At 43.6% G+C, this 12,295-nt stretch overlaps 1 pseudogene; it reads left to right on the top strand.

Annotated features, from left to right (window-relative positions):
- The window catches only part of LOC140495628 (sodium- and chloride-dependent neutral and basic amino acid transporter B(0+)-like), a 70,157-nt pseudogene extending 60,886 nt beyond the window's left edge, over positions 1-9,271 (top strand).
- The last annotated feature ends 3,024 nt before the right edge of the window (positions 9,272-12,295 follow it).

The raw sequence follows: 12,295 nt of genomic DNA, 5'->3' as shown, positions 1-12,295 counted from the left end.
CTTCAGCTCTTGATGTTGCGCCAAACTGTGAACTAATCTAAGCCCATCACCCAACACTATCCCATCATCATCCATGTGCTTGTCTAAGGATTGTTTAAATCTCTCTAATGTGGCTGAGATAACTACATTGGCAGGCAGGGCATTCCACCCCCTGATTATTCTCCGAGTAAAGAACCAGCCTCTGGCATCTGTCTTAAATCTATCACCCCTCAGTGTGTAGCGATGCCCCCTCATACAAGCTGAAGTCATCATCCTAGGAAAAAGGATGACTATACCCTATCTAATCCTCTGATCATCTTGTATGTCTCTGTCAAATCTCCTCTTAGCCTTCTTCTTTCCAATGAGCACAGGTCCAAATCTCTCAGCCTTTCCTCATAAGACCTTCCCTCCAGACCAGGCATCATCCTGGTAAATCTCCTCTGCACCTTTTCCAATACTTCCACATCCTTCCTCTAATGGGGCGACCAGAACTGTACACAATATTCCAAGTGCGACCACACCAGCATTTTGTATAGTTGCAGCATGACATTATGGCTCCGGAATTCTCTCCCTTTACCAATAAAACCTAACATACTGTTTGCCTTCTTAACAGCACTATCAACCTGGGTGGCAATTTTCAGGGATCTAAGTACATGGACAACAAGATCCCTCTGTACACACTACCCAGAATCTTTACATTGACCCAGTACTCTGCCTTCCTGTTATTCTTCCCAAAGTGCATCACCTCATATTTATCTGCATTGAACTCCATTTGCCACCTCTCAGCCCAATTCTGCAGTTTATCCAAGTCCCACTGCAACATTCTTCCACACTGTCCACTACTCCACCGACTTTAGTATCATCTGCAAACTTACTAACCCATCCATTTATAAAAATGACCAACAGCCCCAAAACAGATCCTTGTGGCAAACCACAAGAAACGAGACTCCAGTCTGAATATTTTCCATCAACCACCACTCGCTGCCTTCTTACAGAAAGCCAGTTTCTAATCCAAACTTCTCAATTCCATGCTTCTGCATTTTCTCCAACAGCCTACCATGTGGAACCTTCTCAAAGGTTTTACTGAAGTCCATGTACACCACGTCAACTGCCCTACCCTCATCCACATGCTTGGTCACCTTCTCAAAAAGCTCAATGAGGTTTGTGAGACACGACCTGCCCCTGACGAAACCGTGTTAACTATCTCCAATCAAATTGTTGCTTGCTAGATGATTATAAATTCTATCTTTTATAATCCTTTCCAAACCTTTTCCTACATCAGACATATAGCTCACTGGCCTACAATTACCTGGGTCGTCTCTACTGCCCTTCTTGAACAAGGACACAACATTTGCTATCATCCAGTCCTCTGGTTCTAAACAATGGCGACTCAGTGATCAAAGCCAAAAGTTCCAACACCTCCTCCCTAGTCTCCCAGAGAATCTTCGGATAAATCCCATCCAGATCAGGGGACTTGTCTACTTTAACTCCTTCTAGAATTTATAACACCTCTTCCTTACTAACCCCAATCCTTTCTAGTCTAATATCTCGTACCTCATTCTTCTCCTCTACATTATTCTCCTCTTTCAGAGTGAAAACCAATGAGAATTATTTGTTTAGCACCTCTCTGATCTCCACAGGGTCCAAACACAATTTCTCACTTCTGTATTTGACTGGCCCTATTCCTACCCTCGTCATCCTTTTATTCCTCACATACTTATTCTACCTGCTGAATTCTGCTCATGTCCTCTCTTTGCTCTTCTTAACTCTCCCTTTAAATCCTTCCCAGCAAATCTTTAACTCTCCATCTCCTCATCTGAACCATTTTGTCTCATTGTCATATAAGCCTCCTTCCTCCGCTTAAGAAGAGATGCAATTTCCAGAGTAAACCATGGTTCCCTTACCCTATCACCTCCTCCCTGTCTAACAGGGACATACCTATCAAGGACATGCAATATCTGTTCCTTAAACCAGCTCCACATTTCAAATCCTCCGCATTTTGCTACCCCATTCTATGCATCCTAAGTCTTGCCTAATCGCATTACAATTGCCCTTGTCCCATTGATAAGCCTTGACCTGTGGCATGTACCTATCCCTTTCCATCGCTAAATTAAACTTAACTAAATTATGGTCACTCTCTCCAAAGTGCTCACCTACAACTAACTCAAACATCTGGCCTGGTTTATTACCAAGCTCCAAATCCAGTGTGGCCTCCCCTGTTGTCAGCCCTTCAACGTAGTGTGTCAGGAAACCCTCCTGCGCACATTGGACAAAATTGGTCTATCCAACATACTAGAGTTATAACATTTCCAGTCAATGTTGGGGAAGTTAAAAGTCCCCCAAAATAACACCCTGTTCCTTTCACTCCTGCCCACAATCGTTTTTCTGATCCTCTCCTCCACATCCCTGGAATTCTGTGGAGGCGTATAAAAAACTCCGAGCAGTGTGACCTCTCCTCTCCTGTTTCTAACCTCAGCCCATACTACCTCAGCAGACGAGTCCTCATCAAAAGTTCTTTCAGCGACCGTTATACTGTCCTTGACGAACAAGGCCACACCTTCCCCCTCTTTTACCACCTTCCCTGTTCTTCATGAAAGATCTAAACCCTGGAACCTGCAACATCCATTCCTGGCCCTACTCCCATGTCTCCAAAATGGCCACAACATCAAAGTCCCATCCATGCTGCAAGCTAAGCAACCTTATTTTGGATACTTCTGGCGTTGAAGTAGAGACACTTCAAATCAGCTTGCTGTCTGCCAGCACATTCCTGTGACCATGAAATCCTGACCATGTCCTCCCTACTCTCATCCTCCTGTGCACTGGAACTATACCTCAGGTTCCCATCCCGCTGCTGAGCTAGCACCAGTAAATTTCCCACCCAGGATATTAGTACCCCTCTGGTTCAAGTGTAGACCGTCCTGTTTGTAGAGGTCCCACCTTCCCCAGAATGAGCCCCAATTATCCAGGTACCTGAAACTCTCCCTCCTGCACCATCCCTGCAGCCACATGTTCAGCTGATATCTCTCCCTATTCCTTGCCTCACTATCACGTGGCACAGGTAACAAACCAGAGATATCCAGGTGAGAGAAATGGAGGAAGTTTCATAGGGAGTGAAAGATGAGGACATGGAGAGATTTGAAAATAACAATGTGAATTTAAAGACCAGATGTTGTTTGACCATGTGACCATTTTGGTCAGTGAGCACTGGGGTGTTTGGAAAAGGAACTTGCCATGAGTACAAATAAGATTAGATTACTTACAGTGTGGAAACAGACCCTTCAGCCCAACAAGTCCACGCCGACCCGCCGAAGCACAAGCCACCCATTCCCCTACATTTACCCCACACTACAGGCAATTTAGCATGGCCAATTCACCTGACCTGCACATTTTTGGACTGTGGGAGGAAACCAGAGCACCCGGAGGAAACCCACGCAGACACAGGGAGAATGTGTAAACTCCACACAGTCAGTCGCCTGAGTCAGGAATTGAACCCGGGTCTCTGGCGCTGTGACCACTGTGCCACCGTGCCACCCCAAATATAGCCAGCAGTCAACTTCCCTTGGGGCACACTGTGGGAGACCAGCCACGAGTGTGGGAGCTTCACCAGCTGGGAGCTTGTCAATAGTGTGTTATTCCTGACATTGTAACTGCACTGTTCCCCACCTCCACTTTCTCTGTTTTTCCCTTTTCCCGCCTGAGTATAATTATCTTTCCAAATGCCAATGGCGTGCATGCAAAAATGTTAAAGTTAACAGCAGTAAGCTTTTCATTGGTAAAATTGTGGGAAATAGAACCCACTCACTTCGATAATTTCAGTCCAAGACAAGATCTGAAGCAGCAGTATCGTTTATTATATGCTTGCAAGTGTGGTGTCTAAAATAAGCACACAGAGTTTAGCAAGTACAAATCTTATATACAATTCATTTTTCTTTTACTCCTCCCCAGTTATTCCATTGCTCCTCCCCTGTTTACATCTCCCACTTCTCTAAAGCTGGTGCCCATTACTCTTGTTTATCCTTTGCCTTATCCAGCCTTGTGCATAACAAAGTACAAGTTTTGCTTGGCCATTTCACCACATCCTGCTGTGGTCCATTGTTAGGTATATCCTCCTTCACTGCCATCTGCTCTTTGCTAAAGCAACATTTCCTCCCATTCTTCATCCATACTGACCCTTATGACCGCTTGATTGTGATTTGTTTTTGCTTTTGCAGAAGCAGGAAATAGATGCTTATAACTAATGTTTGTACAAGCATATCTAGCTTAACCCCCTCCCCTCACAGCACCTTATCTATTTGTCTGTAATATCTACCTTTGTTTGCAAGCACATTTCATTCTTGTATGCATATTTTCGCGAATGCAAAAACAATTATATATTTCCTTCATATAGTTTTCATTCTTGTTGACTCAGCTCTTGGTTGAAACAATTATACACTGGTGTGAGTTCATTTACCTTGCATAAGCAACTATCGTTGCAGAAGTAACACTGCTTTACGTATATCCCACAAAACCCAACATCAGGTGATGATGCTGCATCTACAGGCGGCCAACTAGAGAATCTCTTGGTCAAACAGGGAGGGTCTGTAACACATCCAGAACTTTCCTCTCCAACTCTTTCACCTCCAGTCACTGAAAGCCAGGGAGCAGAGAGCAGACAGGTAATTGGGCTGTTTGTCAAAGTTAAATTTCACATTGAATAGGTTTCAAATTCTTCATGTGTTCATCATCATTATTTGTTGATCCCATCTTGCCAAGAGAGTTAAGTGTACTCACATGCCTCATGCTTGGCAGAGATTAAGGGACACTTCCCTTTTTGTGTGGAAGAAACGATGTTGTGTCTTGTGTTGATTCTTTCCTGAATGTTGGTGTTAGTGTCCAGTGTTGTACTCACTGCTCAGTGGGACACAGCTGCAGTTGCAGGCTCAGCTTGGCAGGGCCCCTCTTCTATTCTTTGGAATGGATATTGTCTCAGGTTGTTCTCAGCTGAAAAATGTGTTTCTGGAAAAGCGCAGCAAGTCAAGCAGCATCCAAGGAGCAGGAGAATCGACGTTTCGGGCATAAGCCCTTCTTCAGGAATGAGGAAGGTGTGCCAAACAGGCTAACATAAAAGGTAGGGAGGGGGGACTTGGGGGAGGGGCATTGGGAATGCGATAGGTGGAAGGAGGTTAAGGTGAGGGTGATAGGCCAGAGAGGGGGTGGGGGCGGAGAGGTCGGGAAGATGATTGCAGGTCAAGAAGGCGGTGCTGAGTCCCAGGGTTGGGACTGAGAAAAGGTGGGGAGAGGGGAAATGAGGAAGCTGAAGAAATCTACATTCATCCCTTATGGTTGTAGGGGGACCACAAGGTTACCAGACAGAGGGAGTCTGATTAGGGAGGTACAACAAGGCAAACCACTGACCTTCTACACAACTGGACACCATTTATTAATGCACACAACCCTTACACGGGATGTGCAGGTATCTCATCCTCCACCTCAGTCCCAAACCTCGGACTTAGCACCACCTTCTTGACCTGCAATCTTCTTCCTGACCTCTCCGCCCCCACTCCCTCCCCGGCCTATCACCCTCACCTTAACTTCCTTCCACCTATCGCATCCTCCATCCTCGATCCTCCATCCTGCTTGGCACACCTTCCTCATTCCTGAAGAAGGGCTTATGCCCGAAACGTCGATTCTCCTGTCCCTTGGATGCTGCCTGACCTGCTGCACTTTTCCAGCAACACATTTTTCAGCTCTGATCTCCAGCATCTGCAGTCCTCACTTTCTCCTTCAGGTTGTTCTCAGTCACGGTGGATGAAATGTTGTGGCTGAGTTCAAATTCCTGTAAGTACTCTGCCAAACAACGCACAGAGACGAATTTGCACAATTCTGACACCGCCCTTTTCAGTTGCGGATTTTCTTACTTTGACTTTTCACCAACCCCTCCCCCACAGGAGTCAGGCCCTTCCTGCATCTATACCTCCATTTCCCTAACCCCTCCATTCCACACTATTTCATCCTCATCTCCCAATCACAGTTACCAGTGACACATATGGATGCATTCGCCTGCTTCCTTCCCTTACCCAGAAGCCTTTGGACTGGGCCTTAAAAGAACCACAGAATGTGTCAAATCATAGGAGGTACTGTATCAGGGTCGGCAAAGAAATTTTCAATCATCCCGTCTTCATTCCGCACTTGTCTTGTACTATCCCAAAGATATTGACTTGGAGAATGGCATTTCCCTTGAAAAAGATTCTGTTGGAAATTCTTGGAGGGCTATTCAAATGTGTGTTCATCACACTTATACAGGTTCTTATAGAGGGCTGGTGACTACCTCATCTATCCTCTTGAGTCAGTCTTGTGGCTTGGTTTGTCTCATGTGTTCTGGTCTTTTTTTTAATGATTTGCCTTTGTGTCGTGGACATAGACCTGACCACTTCCTCTGAAATGAATGACAGTCAAGACAGTCCTCAGGTGTAACTTTGTTAGCCAGGCATGAGCTAGTGTCCAAATCATATCCTTGACATTATACTCTTTTCAAATGCTTGCTGCACTTTAATCTGCCTTTACAAGCATTAAATACCTTGAAAGTATCGTCTAAAAATAGTGGGATTTTCAAAAACTGATCTTTGGAAAACCAGAAATTCTGCAGGTACTGGACCACGAGGTTACCAGACCAGAGGGAGTCTGACTAGGGAGGTACAACAAGGCAAACCACTGACCTTCTACACAATTGGACACCGTTTATTAATGCACACAACCCTTACACGGGATGTGCAGGTAGCTCATCCTCCACTAACATGGCCACCTTGGTAGCACTTTATTAAAACGGTTTCTCATGGAAGAATCTTCAGGGCACACAAATGTGTAACAAGGAGGAACCTCCCAAAGGCCTGTGGGGCATTTTGACCCACCACAAACATACCCCTGCGTGTATCGCTCCATCTCAACTCCTGATTAGGAAATAGCAATTTCACATCCCATCAATTGGTCAGCCTTGAGGCCACATTTCCTGCTTGTGGGAACTCTAGCCACACAGCCACATCCTGGTGAGTCTATCGCTCACACAGATATGGATGGAGGCTTTCACACTGGGTAAACTGAGGTGGGGCAGATTTGGGTGACATGGGGGTGAAATAGGAGACATAGTGATGTTGCAGTTATGTGATTGGAAGATCAATCCAGGGCCAATCAAATCTGGCACCAAGGTTCTGAACTGTCTGGTTTCCAGGGAGAGGGATACAATTGGTATCTAGGAATATGAAGTTCATGGTGGGATCCTGAAGAGAATATTTTCAGTCATCCCAGCAGTAATTTGGAGCAAGTGTGTGCTCATACAGTACAGTTTGTCTGTGAAGCAGTCTGTCTGTTTTGAGTGGGTGCTGCTGTTGAGGAGGAGATGCTGGGGTCTGTCTGGTTGCATGATGGAAACTGACAATGGGCCACTTGTAGTTTTGATTATCCCACTGCTCACTGGCTGGCCTCTATCTATCATCCCCTGTCAACGGGAGTTCATCTGAAACTCTGCTGCAAGTATTCACACTGGCACAAAGTCATGTTCATGAATAACTCCTGAGCTCACTGACCTCTGCTGGCTCCCAGTCTGGCAATATTTCAATTACATATTCATATTCTGGTTTCAGATCTCTTCATGGCCTTATTCCTCACTCTGTGTGTGACCTCCACTTGTCACACAACACTCCAACGTCACTATGCTTCTCCAATTCTGTATCTGGCTCAAACCTGATTATGATCTCTTCACTATTCATTACTGTTTCTGAGCTCTGAGCTCTGCAATTACCTCCATGAACATCTTTACCTCTCCCCCTCTCTCTTCTTTCCAAAGTGCCTTAAAAGTTTCAAAGATTTTGGTCATCCATTCTCATGTTTCCTTTTATTTCTTACTATCAACAATATATGTTCACGCTCTTGCTAATCATCCAGAACCATCTTACTGTTATAAAGATGTGAATGCATTGTTTTTTCATTAGCAACATGGCTTTCCTGACAAGAGACATTAATTGCATCCCAGAGCAGGCAAAGATTAAAAATGCTGTCGGAATGTTGGTGTTGCTGCAGTGTTTGACATTTTGTTGTCTATTCCTGTTCACTCTTCAATCAGTTCTAGTGAAGCCTCTTCCTGAACCATTGTAACACGCCTTGTGAATGTGCTCTCACAGTGTCCTCAGCACACACCATGTCTCTGGAATGAATGGTCAGGGGATATATTTAAGCTACCGAAAGTCAATTGGTGATGTATCCTACATCAAGAAGCCTTAGCTATCAATGAGATGAAATTAATGGCTCAGTAACACTGCTTCAGTTAATGTGACAGTGCTCACAGTAAACTATTAGTGATAAGCCATTCCTTCAGTGTACTTCACTGCTTAAGAATTTAGAGTTTACACACAGGAGTGTAATCTCCAGAATATATACGCAGGTTAAATATATTTTCAATACAATATGAAATGCTCTGTGTTAAAGGAAAATCTCAATAAAATCAGGCATTAACCTGGTTAAATTTTGTTTAAAATCAGGAAGGATTTCTTCAACATTTCTTTGTTATTTTCACAGAAACTTTCTGCCGCTTGCACATCAGCTCCTGATTGGGGTCCATTCTTGAAACAACATAAAGGGGAAAGATACGGAGACAGAGCTGATTCTGCCCAACTCTCAAACTCTGTGCAACTTCTGGCCACACCAGAGATGTGAACGTTTATGGGGATATTTCTGTTTGATTTGTAAACAATGGATCTGAAATTTTATTGTTGTGATGATGCACACCACTGTAACTCCAGGAAGGATGTTCAGAAACTCAGTCAGGTGTAACACCAGCTGGCATCTCCTCTGTCAACAGCAAACATGGGCATTAATTTGGAGCAGGGTGGAGTGTGGTGGAATTACTGAGCATTACGTTTCCTGTATCATGAGTTCTTTGACATGAGCTGAGGCTCCTGCCTAAGACCTTGTGCTAATATATGGGATTCCAGTGACTGTTCCTCTCTCCCTAATGTTGCCCAAGTTTCTACATTAAATAACAAAATCCACCTTAAAATAAAAGTTGTCCAATCAAAGCCAATCCATTCCCTAAGTTCCACTTTCATGCATCTATCCTCTGCCATTCATGAACCATGAAACTTAAAATTATTCACTTTTCCCAAATCTTCAACCGTAATCTTTCCAGCTTCATTCTCATCCCTTTCCATAGGCTCAAATGACAGTCCATAACTTGGGTCTTTGATCTGCTGACCTTCATGTGCTTTTCTCTTCTTGTTCAGATACCTATTGATATTATGATCACCTCTGCTCTATAGCTCAGTGTCCTGTCAAGTATAAAAATGAGCCTTCACCTCACTTGCTCATTTAGAAAATCCACAACAATCAGGGGCAGTGAGGGACTCCATGATAGTTTGGTACAACCCAACATTGACTTTGAAACGTACACCCCGTTGCGTGTCCCAATACTGTTTTTTTTAAATTAATTCACAAGATATGAGTGTCACTGGATGTGCCCGCATTTATTGCCCATCCCTAGTTGCCCTTGAGAAGATGGCGCTGCCTTGAACTGCTACAGTCCATGTGCTGTTCATAGACCCACAATGCCATTCACAACTGAGTTCCAGGGCATTGAGCTGGTGACTCTGAATGAACAGTGGGCAATATGGTCAGAATGTGAGTGGCTTGGAGAGGAACTTGCAGGTGGTGGTTTTGTCCATGCTTTGGACTCTTTGTTCAGAAACACATCTTAAAAATACTATACTCATTTGCCCTTGACACTGAGATCGACACAGAGAAACAGAATTCAGTTTGCAGTTCAATTTGATCTTATTAACAAAATATTCCTTATTAAAATACAATGTTAGCATTTCCCAAATTCCCATAATATTTATGCTTTGTCAACTTCCATCCATCTGAGACAGGATATTGCCCACAATGATCCATGTGTTTGAGCTGTGCTATTGGAATATCCTTTCTCTCTGACGTATGGCTAGCTCTTTTCCATGAAGGTGGGTTTTTCACGTCAGGGGCAATTTTCTTCTGGGTCTTCATGGGCTGCTGCATGATCTTCTGTCATGAGTCTTCACTGCAAAACTTCCCTGAGAATCTTCACTGTGAGTCTTCACTGAGGGGAGGTGACCATGTCTGTTCTTATCCCTCGTTGCCCCAGATCTTACAGAATGTTCTGTGGCCTTTGGTCAATAGGGTCATGAGCTGTGTTCAAAGGATCCAAATGATTCACACCCACACCCTTCACTGTTGCCATTCCAGGGAAACGTAAAGTGCACATCCTCAGGCACCAGCTGGAAGTCAAGGTGCCAGAACGTCTGATTGATACTTCTGCAGTACACCATCCTCAGGATGTTTGTATTTGGTTCCCCCTTAATCTTTGTGACCTCTTTGACCTTGGTTGCCACAGTTCTCTGTAGTTAATAGCTGCAGGCTGCTGTTTAATTTACTTTGGCTAATTTTCTGTTAGGCCTGATTTCTCCAGCTGTGGGTCAATTTAGAATATCCCATTTTAGATGCATGGTCCACAGTATCTCCTGATGATCCCTTGAAGTGTCTCACAGAAATAGGATCAGAGGTTCATAACACACTCTCATGCAGCAACATACTAAATCTCTGATAGAGATACCCTAACTCCCTGATTGTCTGAATTCTCCATTGTACAATGCAACCATACCCTATACGGAAGTTATCATCCTACTCACAATAATAAGCTTCACAACTCTATATTCAAATTCCCAAATACATATGATGATGCTGTCACTTTAACAAGGTTAGTTTGTACTTGATTTTTTTTTAAGAGAGTTCGTAAAGGCAGAGGTGCTGAAATGTCTCAGAAAGAGCCTAGTTTAACAATGGCAGAAGAGAGGCTAGTTCTCTCAATTCAGTTTATTTTTCTACTTTGGTAGCTGTAACAATGAGAGGTTGCTTGCACTGGAAAAAGGTTCCAAGCTTCAGCAGATGGTTCCTGACTGGCTTTCTCTCTGAAATCTCTTTGAAAGTAGCTGCAGAAATGAAAGGTTCCATGCTTCAGCAGATGCTTCCTGGCTGATGTTCCTCTCTGAAGTCTCTCCTGTCTGTAAGAAGCTGTGTTTGAATTTACCTTTTCCAAGGGGTGCGTTTATGGGGTGTTACAGGAACTGTAACATCTTTACAGCTCCTTAGTTAAATTGCGGTATCGAGTCAGTTGAGTCTTCAAATAGTTTAGTTATTCTAAATTCTGTTTTCTTTTGTTTGTCTTTCAACTGTTGTGTTTAAATAAATTCTGTTTTGCTCAAAGCCAAGTGGTTTGACAAACTGCATCACAGCTGGGATATCCACTATGCATCTGCTTTTAAAATAAGAAAAAGTTAGGGTCTGGACTAGCTTCCTGAAATACTTTGAGGGAGTCTGGCCTGGTCCATAAGAGATATCAAAGGAGAATTAGCCACTATTTACATACATTGACTCATCCTCAAGCCTCTTTGGTGATTAGTAGTACTCGATAGAATAATATACATACCATGCATCAATTAACATAGTCCATTCCCGATGGAGTCTGGGTTCATTAATTTCTTGGCTCCTGTTGTAGATCCATTGAGTCCATTGCTGGTTTCTGGATGAATCTTTGCTTACACGGATGAATTGAACAGTAAAAATGGTCAGGTTGATCAAAGCAAACTGGATGTTCAACACAGCCATTTGTGATAGGACTTGTAACCACTGGTGTATCTGCACATTTCAGCCCCAGAGCCAGAAGTCTTACCATTAATTAACCACTTTGATTTCCCTGATACCCTTTTAAATTTGTTCTGTCTGCTAACTAACAGGAGTAAACAATTTCTGTGCATTTGCCAATTCTGACTAGACCTGCTGTAATTGGTCTGGTCAGAGTTCAATGTCTGGTACTTTTCCCAATAATCCCCTAATGTTTGCCTAAGTTCACCACTGACATTGACAAAGGTCTTAATCCTCCTGTGGATGCCTATGAGCTCGATTAGGCCTATCCTGGCTGTCATTTGTGGTCTAATACAAAAGGTGGTGCTTTGGATGTTATATGTGAAGGTCCTGTCCTGACAGTGAATTTGTGATTCAGTGTTCTCCTCCTCTTCTCTCCACTAACCCAGTGTACAGGCTCTGGATCTCTACAGTACAGTATAGAAGAGTGTTCATCTGAAAACCGTGCAGGGCATGTTTATTTAAATATACGAGATGATGGCACACATTTCCTTCTTTTGTTTGCTGGCATTTATCCAAAGTGGTACCTATGAGCCTTGTTTCTTTCTCATTCTTTTACAGAAGAATGCCATTGTATTCTAACCCTGCACCCTCTCAGATAATGCCGCCATTTCCCACC

The sequence above is a fragment of the Chiloscyllium punctatum genome, chromosome 25 (assembly GCF_047496795.1).
Source record: "Chiloscyllium punctatum isolate Juve2018m chromosome 25, sChiPun1.3, whole genome shotgun sequence".
Classification (NCBI taxonomy): domain Eukaryota; kingdom Metazoa; phylum Chordata; class Chondrichthyes; order Orectolobiformes; family Hemiscylliidae; genus Chiloscyllium; species Chiloscyllium punctatum.
This window is presented reverse-complemented; position numbering and strand designations above follow the sequence as displayed.